Source organism: Ostrea edulis, chromosome 1, assembly GCF_947568905.1.
Source record: "Ostrea edulis chromosome 1, xbOstEdul1.1, whole genome shotgun sequence".
NCBI lineage: Eukaryota > Metazoa > Mollusca > Bivalvia > Ostreida > Ostreidae > Ostrea > Ostrea edulis.
The window spans coordinates 76,571,136-76,595,934 of NC_079164.1; the positions used below are offsets into that span (position 1 = coordinate 76,571,136).

The following is a 24,799-nucleotide window of genomic DNA, read 5'->3' on the forward strand; positions in this document are numbered from 1 at the left end:
GAATCAAATAACACACCGGATTATCCGGCGTAGAACCATCATCTCCAAGATGTACTGGTCATCAATTACATCGCAACAATACCCCCCTGCAGACTCAACAGAAGTATACTGGAAAAGGTCCGTCTTCTGTCCTTTCTATGACCATGTACTTCAGGAACTTGATGATCGTCTTCTTGGGTGTAGCGACAGATTCATGGCTCAACACCTTATACCATCAAATCTTGGAAATCTCACTGATGATATGGTCATGCAAATTTATCAGACTCCCAGCCCAAGCTGCCGTATTTCATACAGAAATAAAAAGGTGGATCGCAAGATGGTCATTGGAAGATCCAGGCAATTTGCCTTCGACACTTCAGAGTACATTACATGGCATTAATCGAAGTCTCTACCCGAACATTTTCAATGTACTGTCTGTTTTGATATCAATGACAGTGTCCACTGCATCAGCTGAACGATCTTTCAGCGTCACAAGGCGAGTGAAGAGCTACCTGAGATCAACAATGACCACCGAACGTCTGTCGGGGCTGGCCATGCTTCACGCACATAAAGACATGGGGGTGGACACGGAAGCAGTGGTACGAGATTTTGCCCAGGGGAAAAGTAGATGCCTTGTCTTTTTGTTCAACAATTAGTAAATTCAATTGTAAAGTTCCTGTCTTAACAAAACTTTCTTATTTCATGCACTTCGATAGTCCGAAATATCTGAAGTTTTCCTGGCTTTTTTATGATTTTGATATTTATTGTGCCAGGAAAACGTCAGAACCGGCGCCATTACGTAAACTGGAAATTCGCCGCCTCCAGCTTGAGGTGGCATTCTCGGGCCGATTTTAAATACTTGCGAGCCGAATTTAATGTTAAAGTCACAATTAATAAATAAAACGATGCTTCTTGTACTTACTAATATCGATTTTATGGGTTCTTTAATAACATAAACAGCCTCATGAAAACATTTTAACAAACAGTCGAGCTGTTTTGAGTCACGTGACTCGTTCGCTCAAATGACAGCGAAAATTCAGTTGACTACAATTGTGTGCTTATGTTATCGAATTTCGGAGTAATATTTTCTTTTAATCGATATTAGTTAGTACAAAAAGCATCGTTTTATTGATTAATTATGACTTTAACATTAAATTCAGCTCGCAAGTATTTAAAGTCGGCCCGAGAATGCCGCCTCCAGGTGTAGACGGTGAATTTCCAGTTTACGTAATGGCGCCGGTTCTGACGTTTTCCAGGCACGGTATATATCAAAATCATAAAAAAAAAGCCAGGAAAACGTCAGATATTTCGGACTAGCACTTCAAGTGTATTTTATCATACCAGAATTACTACAGGTGTGTGTTGTACACGTATCCATAATTCCCTTATTAATACCTGGTCCAGCAAATGTCGAATCGATTTTAATGTACACCATTTATGCACATTAAGTAGACGGATTTGGAATACCCTTTGTTATTGCAACATATACCATGTGTGTCCATACTCTACTCATACACCTGTCGGCAACAACTAAAAAATAAATCAACGCAGTTCGTAAAGCAAGTGTCAATTTAACATTTGGTGATTTGGCAATATCAAGCTTCCTAAAACAAATCTGTGATTCTTTTTCTGTCTTGTTTGAATTCGTTTGTTTCGAAAATTGACAGCCAAAAAACCCGTTGTATACTCAAAAAATTGGTAATCAATAAAACCCAGGAGCTTCCGGGGGCTTCGCCCCTTGGGCCCTCTCCAGGTCATTCGCCCTGGACCCACTGGGGACCTCAAGGACCCCATACCTTACTTTGCATACACTTCCTTTTCTGTCTGGCTACGCGCCTGATAGTGCGGATTCTAAATTGTTAAAATCCCGCCCCCCGGGGATCGGATGGCGCCACAATAGGGGATCAAAGTTTTACATACAAATATATAGGGGAAATCTTTAAAAATCTTCTTCTCAACAACCACTAAGCCAGAAAAGCTGATATTTACATGAAAGCTTTCTGACATAGTGCAGATTCACGTTTGTTAAAATGATGGCCCCTGGGGGTCGGATGGGGCCACAATAGGGGATCAAAGTTTTACATACAAATATATAGGAAAACATCTTTAAAAATCTTCTCAAGAACCATTGGGCCAAAGAAGATCACATTTACATGAAAGCTTTCTGACATAGTGTAGATTCAAGTTTGCAAAAAACCATGGCCTCCAGGGGTAGGTTGGGGCCATAATAGGGACTGCGGTTTTACATGCAAATATATATAGAAAGTCTTCTGATATGGACCAAGGTGACTCAGGTGAGCGATGTGGCCCATGGGCCTCTTGATTATAATTCCGATCGGGCTTAGTTCAAATTAAAAAATTCGTAATATTTCTGAATTTTGACTATTTCATTTCAATTACTTTGTAAAAAATATATTTCTCTGATATACATGTATCTTTTTTCTAATTAACTTTTTTTTTTGAAGATTTTATTCGTAGACTTAAAAAATATTACCCGGTAGCAAATAACATTTTCAATTTTCATAAATATTTTTCTATTTAAAAATTAGAATGTCTATCGGAGTCGTTTAGGCATGTTTTATTAGATATTCATATTATGCTTCAAATCACAGCGAAATTTGGACTCTGAAGTATCTTATTTGCAAACAAAGTACCTTTTTGAACAAAGACTAGTGATTGCGCCCCGTATTAGAAGTAAAAGCTACGGATCTTTCGGATATGGGCTTTAAAAAGAACCCTCACTGCTACGGCACTGAGCGTTAACCATGTCTAAAATTGTGGTACTTTATCAATTTACTACGTATGACGCTTTAATGAGTGAAAAATTCTTGACGGGACGGAAAACAAACAATCGGTCAAATCAAGATCCGCAACATACTGCAAGTATTGTCCTCCAAAGTCATTCCCTTGCACAGTACAGTGTGGATCCGGATTAGAATAGATCCTCAGTACCCCTTGCTTGTCGTAAGAGACGACTAAATGGGGCGGGTGAGACCGCAAAAACCGAGGTCCCGTGTCACAGCAGGTGTGGCACGATAAAGATCCCTCCCTGCTCGAAGGCCATAAGCGCCGAGCATAGGCCTAAATTTTGCAGCCCTTCACCGGCAATGGTGACGTCTCCATATGAGTGAAATATTCTCGAGAGGGACATTAAACAATATCCAATCAACCTTACACAGCTGTCCATTATCATCACATGTCAAGCCTCAGATTCAAGAGAGGTGTAACGCCTTTAGCAACTCAAAATGTACCACATCAGTCCGTCACGCATGTTAGTCCCATTGTCAGTATTACGACGTACACTGTATCTTGGTGCTAACTTTTCATTGACCACTGGTATTAAACTGATGATAGTAAGATGGCGGAAGGAAATTCCGGAAAAACCTGTTTACTTATATCTATTTGTATTGTTTACTTGCGAATGATATGTAGGTAAGAAATATCATACACTAGCAACAATTACGATCAGGTGTTATTTTATCTTTTATACGGCTCATATGAACAGAAAATTCGTCGTTGAAAAAACAGCGAGGATGAAAGTAACGAAAGTTCTTGCGTTACTATCATCATTCATTTCCGTTACTATCATCCTCGCTGTTTTTTCAACGACGAATTTTCTGATTGATTAATATATTGATCTTCATATGATAACATTTAGATCTTGCTGATGAAACTTCTTATGTTTGAAGATAGTCTAATTAAGATTAAGAATAAATTTAAAAGATAGTTAAATTGCTGTACTATTTCTAAATGGACTGATTTTTGTAGGACATATAACTCGCCAATTAATCTGGTTTCCCGATTCGGGAACCAGATTAATGAGCGAATATACATAAACATTAATGTCTATATACATGTAATTTAGGTTTAATAGAAATAATGTTAACACTGACATTAAATATGTATTTAGATTATCCAGGGGGAAAAAAGCAGATCAACTTTCACATGTATTTATACATTTTGTTTCTCTTTTGTGGGTGGCCGTGATCCCGTACCTTATAGAAATAAGGTTTCAGCATTAGGGCATAAAGGTGAATTATTAGCCAAATTGAACAAAGAAATTGATTTAGTTCGCATAATTGGTCCATTTGATGTCGCATCATTTCCAAATGTTCATTCTAGCCGAATAGATGTTTTACCAAAGAAATAAGGTGGGTGGGAGTTAATTACTATCTTGTCTGCTCCGCACGGACAGAGCATTGTCAAACTCATTAATCCTGAAATTTAGAATACCAGTCATTCATCTTTTGATCAAGTATGGTTCAAAGACCGGGTCCAATGACACTGTTAGGGGAAATGGATATTTCAAATGCATGCATGTTTTTTCAAAACTGAGGATTTCAGTTTTCTTGGTTGTAAATTCCTTGGTAATTATTAAGCGAACAAATGTTGACCAATGGGTTGTACTATGTCATGCGGTTTGTTTAATATATTTTCCAGCGTTTTTTTTTTTTTTGTTTTTTTTTTTCATTCAGCATTAGAATTGTACACCAAGTCCAACTTGAAAAATACTGTTCATTCATCATTTAGATGATTTTTTTTCTATTCAAAACTCGTGATACAAACAATTTACATGAAACAATAGTTTCAATGGATTCTTTTGTAACGAATTAGGTGTTCCTTTATCAGATGAAAAATCTGAAGTTCCAGTTCCATCTATAGTGAGACGTCTCTATATGAGTGAACAGTTCTTGAGAGGGACGTTAAAACATATAAAATCAATCAATACACCTATAATGTTTTTGAGTTTAAATGTGAATGAGTAAATTTTTATACGAAAGGAGAAAGTTGATGCTTTACAGAGAGAGAGAGAATTCAATGGAAATCTAAGATCACATGAAATCAGCTTTAGTCAATAACAGACACATTCTCACTCATTATGAAGTCCTTTCCAGCAGGTATGATAATTACATGCTGTTTGTGTGGAGTAATGTCTGGTGCCTCTAGACTATATTATTAAATACGGATTTCCAAAGAAAAACACAGTGGTTGTAATTTCTTAATGAATAATGATGCTACAAAAATTTCCAGTTTTAGAATGGGAATCTGACAAGTCGAAAACATTACAGTTTAATAGCTCAGGAACAGTAGGATGTGTAGCCTTTGACACGTTTTTTAACCCCCCCCCCCCCCCCGGTCGAAGATCGGGGAGGGAGGGGGCATTTTGTTTTTGTCCTGTCTGTCTGTTATTCTGTCTGAAATTTTAACCTTGCTAATAAATTTTGAACAGTAAGAGCTAGAGCTTTGATATTTCACAAGAGCATTCCTTGTGACAAAACCTTTCCGCGGGTACTAGCATTTTTTACCCTGTGACCTTGGAGTTTGACCTACTTTTTGAAACCTTTAACCTTGCTGATAACTTTTTAACAGTAAGTGCTAGAACTTTGATACTTCACATGAGTATTCCTTGTGACAAGGCTTTTCCGTGGGTACCAACATTGTTTTATCCTTGACCTTGGAATTTGACCTACTTTTCATAAATTTGACATAGTTCATAACTTCTAAATGATAAATATTAAGAGCTTTGATATTTCACATGAGTATTTAATTGTCCTTGTGATATTGGCCATTATCGGGGGCATTTGTGTTTCACAAACACATCTTGTTTGTCTTATCTTTGTTGGCCACAGGAGTGGAATGTAGATATTGGAAAATATATAGAATTACGTTTTCAGAGTTTATCGCTATTGTTCTAGGGGTTCACTTACGTTCAGACTAAAATTACAAAATAAAACATTAATAAATGTTACATGTTGACAATTTAGCTTTGGTTGAAATCTTGAATCAGAACATATAAAGAATAAAAGAGTAATGTTTGATGATAGAAGTAGTATTTTATTCTTCAAAATTCAATCTAAAGCAGTTCATGTAGGACTTTGCAAAAAAAAGATAGCGAATCAATTCAATTTCTCCTTTGCAGTGGAATAGATTCAAGCTGTTGGCACCTTGGGCAAATTACCATCCTTATCAAGTTCTTACTCAATTTTGTACCCTTTTGAAGGACATATAAATCATTTAATTGAGGCTAGTCTCTCAAACATAAACGTTCCTAATGACAAAATCACTAATGCATTTAATGACTATAGATTACAGTTTAATTTGCCACTGTCTTGGCTGCCTTCACTATATCATGTAGTCAATTTGCTTTAGCTATCAAAATGTTTTGTACATTCTACAGTTAAAGTGTATTCGTCAGTCCCATGTGTTACAACATACAAGCGCATGGCTTGAACAGTCCAGTTAGGTCTTACAGTATTCATAAAATGTAACCAGGTTAAATAAACTAAATCCAAAAATGACGTCAGAAACCAGCTTTAACTCGAAATTGTGGATGTTTTTCACACAGTAACACAATTAAAATAGCAATTACTACTTGGGTCTGCATTAGCCACTACATTTTTGGTCCTCTTAGAATAAGCGCAATAACAGTAGGAACAACGTGCAAAATATATAACGCACCTTTCTGACTTACAATTAAGTAGACGCACAATCAAATTCAACTAGTTTTTCTAAAACCAGATCAGCATGGAAAGGGCTCGTTTAAAGTCAGCGTTTTGCAAATTCTATGGTTGTTATGCCGATGTAGTTCGCAAATACAGCCAGTCATTGGGTCAATTGCTGTCTGATTTGTTTCATACCAACATTTAGGCCGTGTTTTACACACTGATTTTGACTACAGGATATTACTCCGTTTACTTGATCAAGATATACATGCAGGATTCACAACGGGTGTGACTGGTCGACAGGGGATGCCTACTCCCCCTAGGCACCTGATCCCACCTCTGGCATATAGAGAGGTCCATGTTTGTCCAACTCTAAAGTTTTAACCCTTTCCTTATTTCAATCAGCAAAGCAATAGGAATAACTTTATTTCTTGTCGTGTTGGAAACTTTCTTGCAATTTAGATCTCAGATTGATGGTCGCTTTTTTCTCATATCAAAGGCTCTATCTGACAACATACCAGTTGACAAGTGTATTGTGTAGAGTAATGATAATTTTATGCATTCGAACAAAAGCATTTAAGTGTTATAACACTTCCGATTCATGCAAAGGGTGGTTTATCCGGCCGTCGGTGATTCGGCTGATAAAAGACTAGGTTTTTGACACCATAGACAGCTGCCTTTTGAAAGAAAATGGAACACAAAAATATTCAATTCTTGTGATCAGTCTTTTAAAATATTATTTTGTTAAACAACATTCTGATTCAACGCACAAATACTCCAAAGTTTTAAAACTCGTTGAAAATATCTATGTGATTTCTGGTGATCAGGTCTTTCAACAGTGTTGACGTCTCCATATCAGTGAAAAGTTCTCAAGAGGGACGTTAAACAATGCATGTACAATCAATCCAACGGTTTGGAATTTCCATGGTCACGAATTATATACCTTTATTATTAGCCATTATGATGCAGATTTTAATTAAAAGCTTCTACGTGAAAAGAAAAGCTCTCTTACTATGGCCTTTCAACTCTAGAAATCCCGTGGGGATCCGGGTTCAAATAAGTCCCAAGTATCCCCTTGCTTGTCGTAAGAGGCGATTATATGGGGCGGCCCTTCGGATGAGACCGCAAAAACCAAGGTCCAGTGTCACAGCAGGTGTGGCACTATAAAAATCTCTCCCTGCTCAATGGACATAAGCGCCGAGCATAGGCTTAAATTTTGCAGCCCTTCACCGGCAGTGGTGACGTCTCCATATGAGTGAAATACTCTCGAGAAGGACGTTAAACAATATTCAATCATTTATCAATTGTTTAGATTTTTAGCTCTTCTGAGCCGAAGGCTCAAAGAGCTAATCATATGGCCATACGTTTGGCGTGCGTCAACCTTTTAGAAAAAGGGCTCTATCTCAAGAACCCCTTGGCCAATTTTTGTCAAATTTATCACAGGGTATCCTTGGCCCAAGGGCTTTCACAAGGGGATATAATTAGGAAAATGCAAACAAAAGTAGTGGTTGCTAAAAAAAATCTTCTCAAAAACCACTGGGCAAATTATCACCAAACTTATGCATAAGGACGAGGATAGGTTGTAGATAAAAAAAAAAATTCAAAGCATTATCCTGGGGCAAAGGGTGTGGTCTCAAGGTCACTTCAAAGTTTACCTTAAATTTTGTTTTGTTAAAACTTTGATATTTAGCTTAGTATAAGGACTAGGATCATCAAAGTTTGTCAGTTGATGCATCTCGGGACCTAATATCATGTTGTCTCAAAAGTAGGTCATGGTGGCCTACTTTTTGAATTTCGCAGGTAATTATTATTAAATGGATTTGGATGCATATCTTGGACATTGTTGAGCGTATGATTATCAAAAGTTGTCAGTTGATGGATCATGGGACCTTGAAGTGCGTCATGTAAAAAGTATGTCACCATGACTTACTTTCTGAATTTTATGGCTAATCATTTATGAATACATTTTAGGTTGTTATTTCGGATACCGAGAGGTTTAGAATCATCAAACCTTGTAAGTTAATGCGTCTAGAGGCCTCGAAACATATTTAATAAAAAGGTAGGTCACAGTGACCTACTTTTTGAATCACGGAGACATTCAACTTTCACATTTTCAATTTTAGATGCAAATTTTGGATACTATGATAGCTAGGATCATCAAACTTTGTCAGTTGATGCATCTTGATTCTTCATAGTTTGTTGACCAAAAAGTGGGTCACCGTTACCTACTTTTGGAATTTGACGGCTATATTTGAATATTTCAGATACTATTTGACTTACAATCATCAATCATCAAACTTTGTCAGTTGATGGGTCTCGAGTCTTCAGGGTGTGTCGACCAAAAAGTAGGTCACTGTGGCCTTCTTTTGGAATTTGACGCCTATATTTGAATACTATTTGACTTGTCAGTTGATGCATCTTGAGTCGTCAGTGTGTCGATCAAAAGTAGGTCACCGAGACCTACTTTTGGACAGTTACATTTAAATTTTCAGGTACTATTTGACTTAACATCATCAAATTTTGTCAGTTGAAGCATCTTGAGTTCTCGGAGTGTGCAGACTATAAATTATGTCACCTTGATCTACTTTTTTTTAACTTCATAGCTTTATGTAAATCAAATGCTAAGAGGCCTAGAATCATGAACCTGTTTCAGTTGATGTATCTTGAGTCCTCGGAGTGTGTCAATTAAGAAGTAAGTCACTGTGATATACTTTTTGAATTTCATGGCTATATTTAGATATTTCAGATACTAAGTGGCTTAGTCCATCAAACTTATTAAGTTGATACATCTTGGCTTCTCAGAGTGTGTCAGCTAAAAGGTAGGTCAAATGTGACCTACTTTTGCTTTTTTTTGTTTTGCAAATCTATACATCTTTCAGACTAAAAACCCAAGGATCATCAAACCTTCGCTTAACTCACTTTTTGTTTTTTTATTTCAACAGAGCTGAACAAGTTAAAAAGCAATTTTGTTGATATTGGTTTTAAGAACCATTCTCCAACAATGGCATGAAATGTAATTGCATTAAAAATCAAACAAAATACAATGCGATTCCCTTGTTCTAATTGTATGCAAAGTAAATTCGGTATTTAGCACCCCAACCATCTGTATGTCCCTTGAAAAAAATTCATGTAGAAGAGAAATATGTACTACCCAGATATGCACGTAGGTTAAGTAACTTCATTTTGTAATTATTTTGAATGCCTAATCTAATAGTGTACTGTATGATATCCCCTTCCTACACTATCATGTGATAGGTCTTTAAAACCTTGTTAATTGATGAATCTTGGTTGGTGATAATTTTTGCCTGTTCTACAATGTATCAGAAGAGCGATTCTAGGCCTCTTGTATAAATATAAACAATATAGAAAAATTATACTAAATTCTATAATGCAGTTTCTTTTTTCCGCTAGTATATATCAAAATAGCAGTAATTTGTGTGTGTGGGTGGCTCGTTTTGTTATGCTGTTAATACCTACAAATCATTTAGTATATCTGTGGTAGTTTTCAAATTTTCTCCCTTAGAGACTCTTTCTCATGGAACCGCCGCGGTGGTCTAGAGGTAGAGCGTTCTCCCCGCATGCGGAAGGTCGGGGTTCGAATCCCGGCCGCGACAGACCTAAGTCGTTAAAACAGTTAGTGACAGTTCAATCGCCAAAAGCATAGGCCTAAATTTGAAGCCCTTCACCGGTCTTGGTGACGTCTCCATATGAGTGAAAAATGGGTCAATATTTAGAGTAAATAATTTGGGTAGGGATTTATTTGGTGGTAGTTATCTGGAAGACTGTTATGATTTGTTATGGCCTTAATGTTGAAGGAGGCAGAATTGTAAAGAAATTATCAAAACGAGTTTTGACGAGTGGAAAAAATGTTAGTTCCGTATCGGTAACGTGAGCGGACACGATTGTTTCTGGATACAGGTACGGATTTTTGTCTTGTAAAAATGCCGATATATATATATATAAAAAACAACACATCACATATTGCCGCAGGGATTTTATTGATTAATAAAAAAACATGATACAGTGCCCCAAGTCGCATCTGTTATCAGGTCGCAAAATGGCGACCTAAAAATATTTCTGGTCGCCATCTTCAAATTTCTAGTCGCCATGTTCAAAATTTCTACTCGCCATAGTAAAAGCCTTTGTAAATATAAGACTTACAAGGTTTTTTTTAAAATATGAATATCTTGCAAGTAAAAAATCAACACCATGTATACATTTTGTTTATATTTTGAAACTGAATAGAAATGTACTGTGAAACAAGTCAAGTATTTACTCTGGCAAAAGTTGTATTGCATTGGGCCATCCTGTATATTTTACAGTACGCTTCTGGAGAAGAAACCCAGAGTTCTACACAAGGATTTGCTTTAAAGTTATCAATAAGTGGGCCTTCACTGCTTACCATGTTATGCGAATAAGAGCTCCTAGTTTTGTTGGATCTTTTGCTGAACAATTAGTACCAGCATCAATAAGAACACTACATCCCGAGTTTGATTGTCTTTGAAAATTAACAGCAACAGTTGCCCCGCTCGACTTACTGCTAATAATGCAGTCACGGACAACGACATATCTCTTACTGTTACCGTGAATAGTCACATTTCCACGTTTGAAAGATGTACACTCGGTCGTGGCGAAATAGGACAATGGATGTCTAGAAATTGTGGACGTTGCTGGCTTATTGGCCTTACAAATTCTGCAAAACATTTTGCCATCACGAAAATTTCCTCCGCCATTTCAGGACTGGGGTTCTTCCTTTACTTTTGCATTTCTCTTTAGACATTGCTACGCCATCTTTTGATGCAGAACTTTCCCCGTGTGATTCTTGAATTTCTTTGTTACATGTACAAGGCTGAGGCTTCTGTTTTTTAGTATTGATAAATCCAAAGTGCTCTAAACCTCGTTTTCCCGCCATCTTGATTGTTTTGACCGAGACTAAAAATATTTATTCAGACTTCCGATCCCGATTTTAAAATTTTACTGGTTGCCCAAATTTTCTTCACTCGCGAAAATGCGACTTAATAATAATCTCTAGTCGCAAAATTGATTTTCCGGTCGCAAATGCGATCGTTATACTCGCAACTCGGAGCACTGCTGATATATGTAATATTAAGTAATAATAACTAAAATGAACAATAACTTCAGGTGCTTGAATTGTATATGACTATATGGGATGATTTCAGCTTCTCCATCGTCAACTTCCCACATTTATGTAGCAATATTCCATTATCACCTGCATATGGTGTTTATATATCTCAACTGATTCGATATGCAAGAGCTTGTTCTGGGTATAGTCAGTTTTTAAATCGAGGTAAGCTACTGACAAACAAGTTGATGGTACAGGGATTTCAACAGTCTCGATTGAAGTCAGCATTTCGCAAATTCTATGGTTGTTATAACGATCTAGTTCGTCAATACAACCTCGCATTGGGTCAAATGCTGTCTGACGTGTTTCATACCGATTGTTAAGCCGTTCTTGGCACACTGATTTTGACTGCGGATAACTCCGTTTACCTGATCAGGATATGGGGCTCACGGCGGGTGTGACCGGTCAACAGGGGATGCTTACTCCTCCTAGGCACCTGATCCCGCCTCTGGTGTGTCCAGGGGTCCGTGTTTGCCCAACTATCTATTTTGTATTGTTTGTAGGAGTTATGAGATTGATCACTGTTCGTTATCTTCACCTTGCATGATAAAGAAACAGAATTTCTCTATTTATATTGCAAATTTACAACTCATGCCCAGAAAATTTGACATTCATATATTATTGAATTTTTCCTCAGAGGTAGTGCAACTAAATTTAACCACAAAAGATAATCTCACTTACCTTTTTCAAGTTGAACTCTATTTTTAGTAACAACTTTTTGCTGTAGCGCCCATATTCGACAAAGACCAGACTTCAAAAAACCTAGTGCATAACTTCAATATATATACTTACTTTCTGCAAAGTTTCAAGGTATAAAAAAAACTGTAGGAGGAGTTGATTTCACAAAATTTCCCCAACCGCCCGCCCGCACTTCACCATACTATAGACCGGATTTGCACTTAGTGCAACCCGGCCAAAAATTCTCGGGCGAGACGTTAAGCAAGATACAATCATTATTACAACTGCATTTTGAAGCTTTCCTTAAACCAACATCAAACTGTTTGAAGTACTCTTGTTAAATCGAGACAGGATACTGACAAACAAGTTGATAGTGCAGGGGTTCCAAGTCTCGTTTAAAGTCAGCATTTCGCAAATTATATGATCGTTGTTACGATCTAGTTTGCCAATATAACCTATCATTGGACCAAATGCTGTCTGACGAGTTTCATACCGATTGTTATGCCGTTCTTGGCACACTCTGACTACGGATAACTCCGTTTTTAGAACAAAATATAGGGCTCACGGCGGGTGTGACTGGTCGACAGGGGATGCTTACTCTTCCTAGGCACCTGATCCCACCTCTGGTATATCCAGGGGTCCGTGTTTGCCCAACTCTCTATTTTGTATTGCTTTTAGGAGTTATGAGATTGATCATTGTTCTTTATCTTCGCCTTCCAAAATGCCAAGTGTTTGGTGAAGGAACAATTACTACCTATGTTAAGGTCTTAGACTTGACACGAGCGGGGCTCGGAATTGCCGGTGAAGACGCGAACGTTCTCTCTACCACTGAGCTACAGCAATAACCCGAAACTTTCCTATCATTACATAAATCTTGTAGATTGAGTATGAATTCTGGGATCACCACTGAACAATTTGCATTACAGTCAACTGGGGTTAACACATACCTTTCTTTGCCCGGCATAATAAGTTGTGGAAGGAATATCGAGATGTGTTTAAATATTTTTTATGAGGTAATTTTTTGACCTGTACTTTAAAAATGCACATACAACGTTTATGGTTATCCATGTATAGGATATAGCAAGATTGATCGAGCATAGGCCTAAAGTTTGCTGCCCTTCACCGGCAATAGTGACGTCTCCAAATGAGTGAAAAATTCACTAGCTGGACGGGACGTTCCACAATATACAACCAACCAACATTTGACTCGCATAAATTGCCTAGAGTGTAGGCGTCATGCCATTTAGATTTTGCTGAAGAGAATTTTGAATGTACAGCGTAAGATTACTAGTTCTATTGCTAGCTTTATTATGGACAAAGGAGGTACAGGACCCATTTGCATGTGGATGAGTTACTTTTAACTGACAATTAAAACATTACCCAAAAATTGAAATCCTTCTAAATCGCCTTTGGTGAATTCCGTGTATTTATGACCGATTTACATTGTTGGATCAAACAAAAAGAAAATTTCATTTGGATATGCTATTACTTTAATGGTGGAGTTCACTTGCCTTCGGAAGACAATTGTGTCTTCTGTCAAAAATGAAGGCTGCTCTACGGCAATTCAGTGAAAGTAATAGTTTACTTTTATAATCAATTAAGTGGTCAATGCAAACACAATTTGAATGGAAACTGTTGCGAATTTACGATGGTAATGTAAAATGATGTTGCACCTGTTTTTTGTGAATTATTAGTTGTTAGTAAAAAAAAAAAATAAAAAAAAAATAAACCAATAAAAATCGGTCGCTGTTTTATTAGGAGTGAAATCCAATTGGTGCAATTTGACAGAAAATCATCTGTTGTCGCCAGGGCCCCCCACTCTGATATGGTTTGTTGATTGATTGAGAATGTTATGCTGTTAAAAGTTTACACCTACTAAGATCGGCGCATAGCGTGTTAACATACGAGCGGCATGTTTTATAACTGAATGTTGTTTAAAACAAAACGCCATTACAGTTCCGCCGATATGCCTTCTGTAATTTTTTCTAATTTTATCAGGTCGGAGGTGGCTAGTTTAAGTAAAGCGTTGATCAAGCTGGAATTTGTAGACAAAAGCTTTATTCATGTTATCAAATATATATCGGTCGCTTATTAGTTTTATGAATTTCGAAATAATGACTACTAGAATATTGAGGTAATATTGTGTGGCAAAGTGGTTCATGCTTTGATTTGAATATAGGATCTCCTGGTTACTACCAGTGTTATGTCTAAGAATTATGCATGTGTATTTCCGAATACAATGACTTATTTGTATATTTTTTTCCTGAAGAATTTGTAAAACATGTTTCTGATCACCATGATAATAATATCGTTATTATGCTGTTCCGGATTCTTGCACGTGATTTTTGTATTTCTAAACAGTGATTCATTCAAATTTAATTAAATGATAAATAATTCAAAGTACGCCTTATCTTATCGGGCTCGCGACTTTTTAAAAAAAATGGAAATACCCCATATTTGAAGTGATATTACATGTGTAAAAATGGGTCAAAGACTCAATTGGCCGGGTTGCAATATTTAGAGTAAATAATTTGGGTAGGGATTTATTTGATGGTAGTTATCTGTTGCCCCGCTCGACTTACTGCTAATAATGCAGTCACGGACAACGACATGTCTCTTACTGTTACCGTGAATAGTCACATTTCCATGTTTGAAAGATGTACACTCGGTCGTGGCGAAATAGGACAATGGATGTCTAGAAATTGTGGACGTTGCTGGCTTATTGGCCTCACAAATTCTGCAAAACATTTTGCCATCACGAAAATTTCCTCCGCCATTTCAGGACTGGGGTTCTTCCTTTACTTTTGCATTTCTCTTTAGACATTGCTACGCCGTCTTTTGATGCAGAACTTTCCCCGTGTGATTCTTGAATTTCTTTGTTACATGTACATGGCTGAGGCTTCTGTTTTTTACTATTGATAAATCCAAAGTGCTCTAAACCTCGTTTTCCCGCCATCTTGATTGTTTTGACCGAGACTAAAAATATTTATTCAGACTTCCGATCCCGATTCTAAAATTTTACTGGTTGCCCAAATTTTCTTCACTCGCAAAAATGCGACTTAATTATAATCTCTAGTCGCAAAATTGATTTTCTGGTCGCAAATGCGACCGTTTTACTCGCAACTTGGAGCACTGCTGATATATTTAATATTAAGTAATAATAACTAAAATGAACAATAACTTCAGGTGCTTGAATTGTATATGATTATATGATAAAGAAACAGAATTTCTCTATTTATATTGCAAATTTACAACTCATGCCCAGAAAATTTGACATTCATATATAATTGAATTTTTCCTCAGAGGTAGTGCAACTAAATTTAACCACAAAAGATAATCGCACTTACCCTTTTCAAGTTGAACTCTATTTTTAGTAACAACTTTTTGCTGTAGCGCCCATATTCGACAAAGACCAGACTTCAAAAAACCTAGTGCATAACTTCAATATATATACTTACTTTCTGCAAAGTTTCAAGGTTGTACATAAAAAACTGTAGGAGGAGTTGATTTCACAAAATTTCCCCAACTACCCGCCCGCCCGCCCGCACTTCACCATACTATAGACCGGATTTGCACTTCGTGCAACCCGACCAAAAATGTATACAATAATTTTAGAATGCATGTCAAATGTAGCTGAATGCTTAATAAAAATGTTGATTTACAACATGTAGGTGTCACCATGATTCCTAGAATATAGATGGGTGAAAATACGAAACTAAGACACTTGGTCAGTTGCTGAAGAAATTCCGGTGAAAACATGCATGGTCCAGCAAAGGGTCTGTAGCTGAGAGGGAAGGTAGATGGCCCCATATGAAAGGTAGATTTTTGAGAAGGGCAGATAGAGTTCTTGATTGTGCACCGTGTCTAAAACTCGAAATCCCCATCTTTGGTAGTGTGATGGTGTAGGGGTGGTGCGGATTAGCCCAAATGAGAGAAAATCAAAGCAAAAAGGGGAACCTGTTCAGAGCATGTTTTGTGCACCAGCACCAGTATTTATAAATTACATGTAATTTAGGGTCATAATTTATTAACTACACCAATATGAAATACAAGTATTGACATAAAAGGGAAATATAATTTTTCATTAGTCTGTCATAATCTGACTTTGATGTATACCCCCTATCCACATGTTTCCGAACCAAAGAAACTGTCACCTGCCACCTAAGACCGGTCGTCACGAAATGTTCATTCCTTCTCGGCATCTGATCCCACCTCTGGGATATCCAGGAATTCGTGTCCACCAAACTCACTATTTTGTTTCCTTGTACGATTTATGAGATTGTTCACTGTTCGTTAACTTCACTTCTCATGAAACATATTTCAACCAAAGCAAAGAAAATATCCTGTTTCTTGCTGATTTATTGACACGGGAGTACCAAAACTTTATCGGTACTCGATGATTTTATGTTGTAATATTATTTACATTTTTCAGACCTCTTTGTAAGCGCGTTTTACAAGACACTATTTAAAGATATAGGTTGGTTAAAAAATATTGCATTATGTGACAATGAGAATATTTCACTTAAATGAAGTGTAATCGCATACAGGCGAAGCCACCAATACAAAATATGGGTTCATGCAAATGTCGTATAGTGTAGATTTTCTTCTTGATAATTCTAGAGCAAATACCATAGTGTAAGTAAAATACATTAATAAAGCTTGACATTGTGTCTTTAATTTGCTACTTTTTGAAAGCCACATTAGCCAAAACCAACAGAATAGTTATCAACGTACGAGAAGAGTTGGTCATAATAAATTAGTATATGTCTGAATTAAAAAAAATCAAAACAGAGTTGCGATCACCAGTACTAAACATCTAGTTGCATAATACAGAATTCTACTTGCATACATTTCACGCTGCATAAAAGGCATGCCATGCCATTTCCATGCTATTAATGCAAAAACAAATTTTATTAGACTCTTTCTACATTATATATGAGTTTCACCCGTATCTATTTTTATGTCCTTTTCCACATTTTTCACGTATTAATCCTTAATGTTCGCTGAATTTGACTTTTTAAATATGATTGTCAAATATTGTGAATGAAAATATGACAGATCTGCAATTTTCTATCATTAAATGCTGTTTAAATGAACATGGGAAGACATTTTAGATTATCTCAATACTTAATGCCTCATACGTTTACTTTAATCAGATGACAATGAAAAATTGCTTATGTCGTATGTGCGATTCAAAATATCACAATGAAAAGTTTATATTGTATTCTACTTTAAGGGGTTTTTGCTCTCTAATCCGGTCTAAACTAGACTACGGCTGTATAGTATATGGTCCTGCAAGAACATCCTATGTCAAAGCCCTCGATGCAGTTCACCATCAAGGACTTCGTCTGTGCACAGGAGCTTTCCGAACTTCTCCTGTAGATAGTTTTTATGTTGAGGCCAACGAACCACCTCTGGATCTACGTAGAATAAAACTTACATTACAATATATTGTTAAATTAAAAACTAACATTGACAATCCTGCATTTAACTGCGTTTTCCATCCGCAGTTTGAACATTTACATGACAAAAACAAGAAGTGAATAAAATCAATCGATGTACGAGTTGAAAAAAACATATACGTAATTCTAACTTACCTTTGGACATCGTAAACCCCTTATCACCTTCTGAAATACCACCATGGAAACTACTAAAACCCAACGCCGCCCCAATAATTTTGCCCCCCCCCCCCAAAGATGATAAAAATAAATAAAAACAAAATTAAAAACTTTGTAATGGTGATATCTACTCATTGAAGCAGTGAGTATAAGGGCAATCTGTGGTCAATGGAGCTACAAGTGTGAAAGCTATTGTTTACACAGATGCAAAATGGGATGTACATGTATATCTATCTGTGCCTAGTGGGTGTAAACAATAAAAGGGACTTCAATGCTGTCAGTACAGGTTTGCAATAAATTGTTCATGTCTGATTAATTGGTAGATCAATGTTTGGGAGCTTTAATGATTTTGGGTTGTAAGTCATTAAAAATTTTCAAAAAATATTAGAATTTTGAAGCATACATATAAATTAAAGGAAAATACTGAAAATTAGTTAAAATTAAACGTCTAAAACAATTTGTTGAGATTTTTTCTATCTTTGTCACACATATTCCTGCCTTTCAATTTTAAAACAATGGAAGAATTAACAAGTATTGATAAACTTGTTTATCTTAATTTCTTAAGCATTGTTTTGGCAATAATCTAGAATTGCGTTCTTTCAATTCAACCCTTCTTGGTTTAAACGATCCATACCTATGGTTACATTATGACAAAATATCAAAATATTACATTATTCTAGGATATTTTAAACGGAAACAAATCTTATGTATTACATGTATTGAAATCATTGCATGGTTCAAATACATTACACTAAACATGATATTTGTGAAAGTATTTTTTAGATCTTCATTTTTTCACCTCTTATTTTCAGACAAAAGATCATGGAACATTTAATTGGTTTAATTCAAAATCTGAATATTGCAATGAAATGATTGACAAGTCAATGATTCCAAAATAGAATTGTTATTCAATATTGCTTCATCAAATTCAGAATGTCTGAGAGTTAAGAGTTTCAGTTCAAAAGTAATGAACATATTACAGGTGATAGGAATTTCGACTTAAATCTGAGTTTGTTACATGATACTGGGGCCTGACTTATAAGTATTATCAGGTGGTGTCTTTATGACATTGAGAGAATAGAAAAAGAATATCAAAATTCAGCTGGAAATCGGTCGATCCATTTCACCTTCCCCATGTCAAATACTTGCCGACGCCCCTGAAGTCAAATACTGCCTTCATTAACATTCAATGTAACAAAATCCTATTTCTACACAATAACAACTGAAAGAAATCATAAATAGTTCATTCTTGATACCCCCCCCCCCCTAAATGATAATTTAAAAAAATAATTACCTTCACGTCAAATTCCTCAGACTGGTCTTTCGTTTGAGTACACCCATCAATCTTTTTATTATCGTGGCACTTTACAGTTTCAACTCTTCTTTTGCTTGAAGGACTAGGACTTAAAAGCAAACCCTTTTTTACTTTTGATTTTGGAGTTGGGGTGAGTTTTAATGAACTTAACACTTGTTTTGTCCCTTTAGGCGTTCACAGTTTGTCTTTAAGACTTCGAACACCTGTCATATCTTTCAAAGTGGATAACAGCTTATCTCGTTCGTCTTTGATGCTAATTAATTTAGTTTTCAGATCGTTGTTGAGCTTTTGAACGCGGTTGAGCTTGTTGGCACAGGAATTACATGCAAATCCTTTAATGCTTGGAACTCACATAAGTTTGTACACATCCTTGTACTGTTCCTGGCTCGTGGCTGACGATAGAGACCTGTATGGTCGGTCAGTGATGGTCTTTTGGCAAAGCACGCAATATTTTACAGGCGCAGCCATATTTGTTGTGGTAGCAGTTAAGTAATGATACCTTTAAAAGCAGAAGAGTTCCGTTATTATAACGATTACTTTGATTGGACAATATTTTTAGATATTATTCATGAGAACGAGCGAATAGGTATGAATGGACCCACGGGTGATGGAGAGAGGAACGAAGCGTAATCAACCGTGGGTTTCCGACGATGGAATTTGCCGTGCAGTGACGCGACGTCAATTTACACTGCATACGTCTAGCTAAACGTAAAATGTTACTACTATTTTAAAAAATTTCTAAATGATACGTCTAGCTAGGTAAATGTAAATTGTTGCCATTATTTTTAAAATGATATATTCATGTACAATATATTTGATCTAGCATGTGTATTTTATAGATATGTTTTACTCTGATGCATGTAATTTAATTGACTTTCCCCAGATTACAATACTTTACAAGACACAATATTGTTTCATGTATTTAAATTCAGTCATGCACAAATCATATAATCGATCGCCTCCAGACGGCTGGTAATTAAAGTACAGTACCACATGCCATTAGCAAATAATTTAAGTCATTAACGTACGGAATAAATCTGGTAGTTTTTTCCCCAAAATTTGAAAATCTTTTAATACATGATTAAATCATTTTACACTTGCATAGCGACCAAAAAATAGAGAATAAACTGATAATACAATGTAACATTAAAAATATTGAAAGTAAAGAAAATATATTCAAAGAGAAGCAGATGCGAATGTGAAAACCTAAATCTATCTATAACATTTTTAAAAAACTATTTTATTATTTCATTGTGGTTTTTAGGAAGTGGGCGAGGAAAGGAAATTAATGTCACCAAGGGAAAAACTGGAATTTCATAGAAATATTAAACTCCAAAAACGCCGCGAACAAAAGTTAGCAACCAAGGGAAAAACTGGAATTTCATAGAAATATTAAACTCCAAAAACGCCGCGAACAAAAGTTAGCATCGTATCATAAAAACAAAACTATCAATCGGACTGAATATAAACAAACACCAGAGGCAGCGAAAAAGCGCTTGTACAGAACAAAACGGGCTGAAATGAGACAGAAAGAAAAAGAAAATATAGAAGTTCATTAAAGGATAGAAATGTTACAATGCCTGCAACTTCAGAAAATGTTACAGAAATTTTGAAAGGTGCGTTCAAAAACAGAACAAGTAAGCACCGGGCATTAAAAAAATTAAAAGACGCTTTGCCCCAAACACCAAACAAGCGGTCAGCTACACTTGCTGCATATTTGAAGAATTCTAGCAAATCTCCTACAACAGAAATTCTTATTAACGCTGATGTGATATCATCCCCCGAACATCAAAAAGAAAAATCAACAGAAAAAGCTGTTCTGCGAGATTTAAAGACAGCTATAAACAGTTGCAAGAATAAAAGATCTAAAGATTCGATAACGTCAATGAACGTGCTTGTTGCCTCTGTAAGTGGGGAACAGGTCACCGAAAGCAGATTTCGAAAAAATCTAGCAAAATCACTCGGATTACCAGTTAGACGAATTAGTAAAGGAAACAGAATTCGAACCACGGTATTGAAATCGGAAAAATCCTGATGGACCTTTACATCTAGAAAAACGCGGTCTGACGCAATTTCAAATAAAACAAAACGACTTGTTTACGACTTTTGGCCACGTCCAGGCATATCCCGACCAACAGGAAATAAAGCAGATATCAAACGAGAACGATTAGGGCCAAAACATACACAAGCCACGCAGTACATATCCTAGGAAAAAACCCAAACTGAAGTTTTTGTTGACTTTATCTGTGAGAATCCGGATATTAAAATTTCCCAGAGATCTTTTGAGAACTGCAAGCCTTATTTTGGACGACAGGCCCGCTCAAAAGACAGACATACCTGCTGTTGTAGGTACCACATTGAAATAAAGAGTGCATTGAAATCGTGTATGGACTTTCGAAAAAAGATTCTCCGCGCAAATGTATATTACACGGGAAACGAAGCCTCAGTATTTGAGCCCATAAGCGATGTAATGTATGCCACATTGTGTTTTAAATATGAATTAGAATGTCTCCGACGAGATTGTTCAAAATGTGGTATACATAAACTACACTTACTTCCAGAGGAAACGGGAAATACAGAAGTTGAGGAAACGGTTAAATGGGAAAGATTTGAAAAGGTTAACATCAAGGTAAAGGGAAACAAAACAATTAAGAAACTAGTTCTGGTTAAAAAGGAATCAAAAGTCATTTTCATATTTATTGCAACTATTAAAATCGTTTCCGTTGCATCAACATCGAGCAACTTGGCAACACAACCAATTTCAAACACTCGTTTCCAATCTTCCACTATACCACTGTGTCTGTGTCCATGACTTTTCGGAAAACTACCGCTGTACAGAACTGAAACAACTCCAGAGCTCATACTTTCAGAAAACTGAAGTCTCCATCCATATCACGATGATACAACGTCATGCACTATTTGATATTGATGGTGTGGAAAGTTCCGAAGAAAATCCGGAGATTATTACCGAGCACTTCTTTGTTATTAGCAATGATCAAAAGCACGATCAGTATTTTGTTCATGAAGTTAGGGAATCTATATCCGAATACTTGGAATCCATTTCCTACCCTGCTGAAGCCATGCATGAGTTTACAGATGGATGTGCTGCGCAATATAAAAGTCGGCATTGCTTTGGGGACATCAGCAACTCATGTCGAGATTTCGGCTTCAAGCATTTCATCCGAAATTTTTTTTGAGACTGCACATGCTAAAGGTTAAGTAGTTCCATGTACATGTACAATAATTTGTTAAAATAAGTTATTATTAGTGTATTTTGATTCTTACAAACTTCTTTTTATGCAAATAATCATTCCATGCCACAAATATGATTCCCTAATGATATACCATAAGAATGTTTGCTCTAATTCAAAATTACAAGTAGATCTTATTGTTTTATAGATTCCTTTATATCACATGTATTCATTTCGATGTTTGTATAACAAGACCTCAAGATGCTGCTGGAGGACTCCTCAAAAGACAGGCAGATTTGGCAGTTTTGCTTGGACAAGCCCATATACAAAATGGGCTAGATTTGTATAAATTTGCTATCGCAAAGTTGACAACGACCAAAGCTGTTTGTAGAAGAGGAATATTTCGTTTTCTTGACTCCATCCCAAGAGAATTTAACTTACAATTTAAACCAGGTCCTGTTTCAAACATCAGGTCTGTGCACCCAAGTTATCGTTGACAACTCATCTTCACAAATCATCACGCGAGAACTGTCTTGCTTTTGTGAAAAATGCATATCACAAATTTTCGACGAATGTCCGAATGTTTCAAAAGCTGGAGAATTTAGATCTACGAAACCGGTATTATCAATGTTGAATCGGATAACAAAGAGCAATCCTTGTCCGAACTTGTGTCCAAGGGACATGTCATTGCCGTGTATGCGGATGACCCTGATCACGATTATTACTTATTGAAAGTTCATGAACCCGTTCATATGTTGGACAGCGAAAAAACCGATTCGTGGGGCTCGACTTTACCAGCTGGTATTGAGGTCATCACTGGACTGTACTATGACAATAAGAAGCAGAATCCTCTGTCATATAAACTTGTTCCCCGCAGAAGAGCAGTGGTACCCGCAAGTGCGGTGGTTTACATATGCTCTGAATTAGATGCAAAAATCAATATTGCTTTAGACGAGGGGGTCCATTTGAATATTTTGCATGCAATTGACGAAATTATTATGTCATAAATATGTAGAGAATGTGCTGACATATCAAAGAGTATAAAAACTGACAATTCTCAATTATCAATATTTTATTTAATGGCAAATGATACGATGAACATACTTTTTTTGGTTCAAAATATTTATCCATTATAACTTATTACAGTATGTACTTTAAGAGAATTTCGTCCCCAAAAAAAGAAGTTTTTCCATTTGAATTTAAAATTCATAATTATTATAAATGAACACCATACTCATATTCAGATTTATTTTAGAATTTCTAGATCACTGATTATTTGCTTAAATTATGATACTAAAGCTTGAAAATGTGACGTTATTGTGATTTTTTTGCTACAATTCATGACATTAAAAGCGTAACGTAAAGTAACACCAGTACCGTGCGCGACGTCAGACACATCACTTTCTGAATATAAAAAATCTGAAACAAATTCCGCCATTTTCAAGCAAACATTATCCGAAATAAAACAATCCAAACATACTACAACTGATATCTATACAGATAGTTCAAAAGAAAATAAAGAAGCTGCTGCTGCAGTAATCACAAACGACGTTTTCTCAGCACGACTTCCAAATGAAGCAACAATTTATACCGCCGAAGATCCCGTGGGGATCCGGGTTAGAATAGGTCCTCAGTACCCCCTTGCTTGTCGTAAGAGGCGACTAAATGGGGCGGTCCTTCGGATGAGACCGCTAAATCCGAGGTCCCGTGTCACAGCAGGTGTGGCACGATAAAGATCCCTCCCTGCTCAAAGGTCATAAGCGCCGAGCATAGGCCGAAATTTTGCAGCCCTTCACCGGAAGTGGTGACGTCTCCATATATGAGTGAAAAATTCTCGAGTGGGACGTTTAACAACATACAGTCAATCATATACCACCGAAGAAAGGCTATTCAGCTTGCGCTCGAATGCATAAAAACTTCTAATGACAAACCTTTTATTATATTCTCAGACTCCCTATCATGTCTTCAGTCAATAAACAACATGAATATTGATCATCCATATATTTTAGATATCTTACACCAGTACTATCTTTAAACTAAACAAAGTAAAATAGTTGAGTTCTGGATCCCAAGTCACATTGGTATCCATGGCAACACCAAAGCGGACAGAGCGGCCAAAGGTCACTTGAAGGTGCTATTGTACACTTCAAAATTCCATACACTGATTTTAAATATTTCATAAAACTATATGTAAATTCTCTTTGGCAAATCTATTGGGATTTCTGTAACACAGGTAAACTTTATTCTATTAAAAAAAAAGTAAACAAACCGTGTAACATCGTAATGAAACGCCAAGACGAAGAGATTATTTCAAGAATACGCATCAGACATTCAAAATTGACCCATTCTTATCTATTTAACAAAGAACCTCAGCCTGAATGCATCTCTTGTGACTGTCCATTAACTATACATCACATTCTTTTAGAATGTAG

At 36.4% G+C, this 24,799-nt stretch overlaps 1 pseudogene; it reads left to right on the plus strand.

Annotated features, from left to right (window-relative positions):
* The first annotated feature begins 49 nt into the window (after positions 1-49).
* Positions 50-23,374, plus strand: LOC125673295 (uncharacterized; annotated as a pseudogene).
* The last annotated feature ends 1,425 nt before the right edge of the window (positions 23,375-24,799 follow it).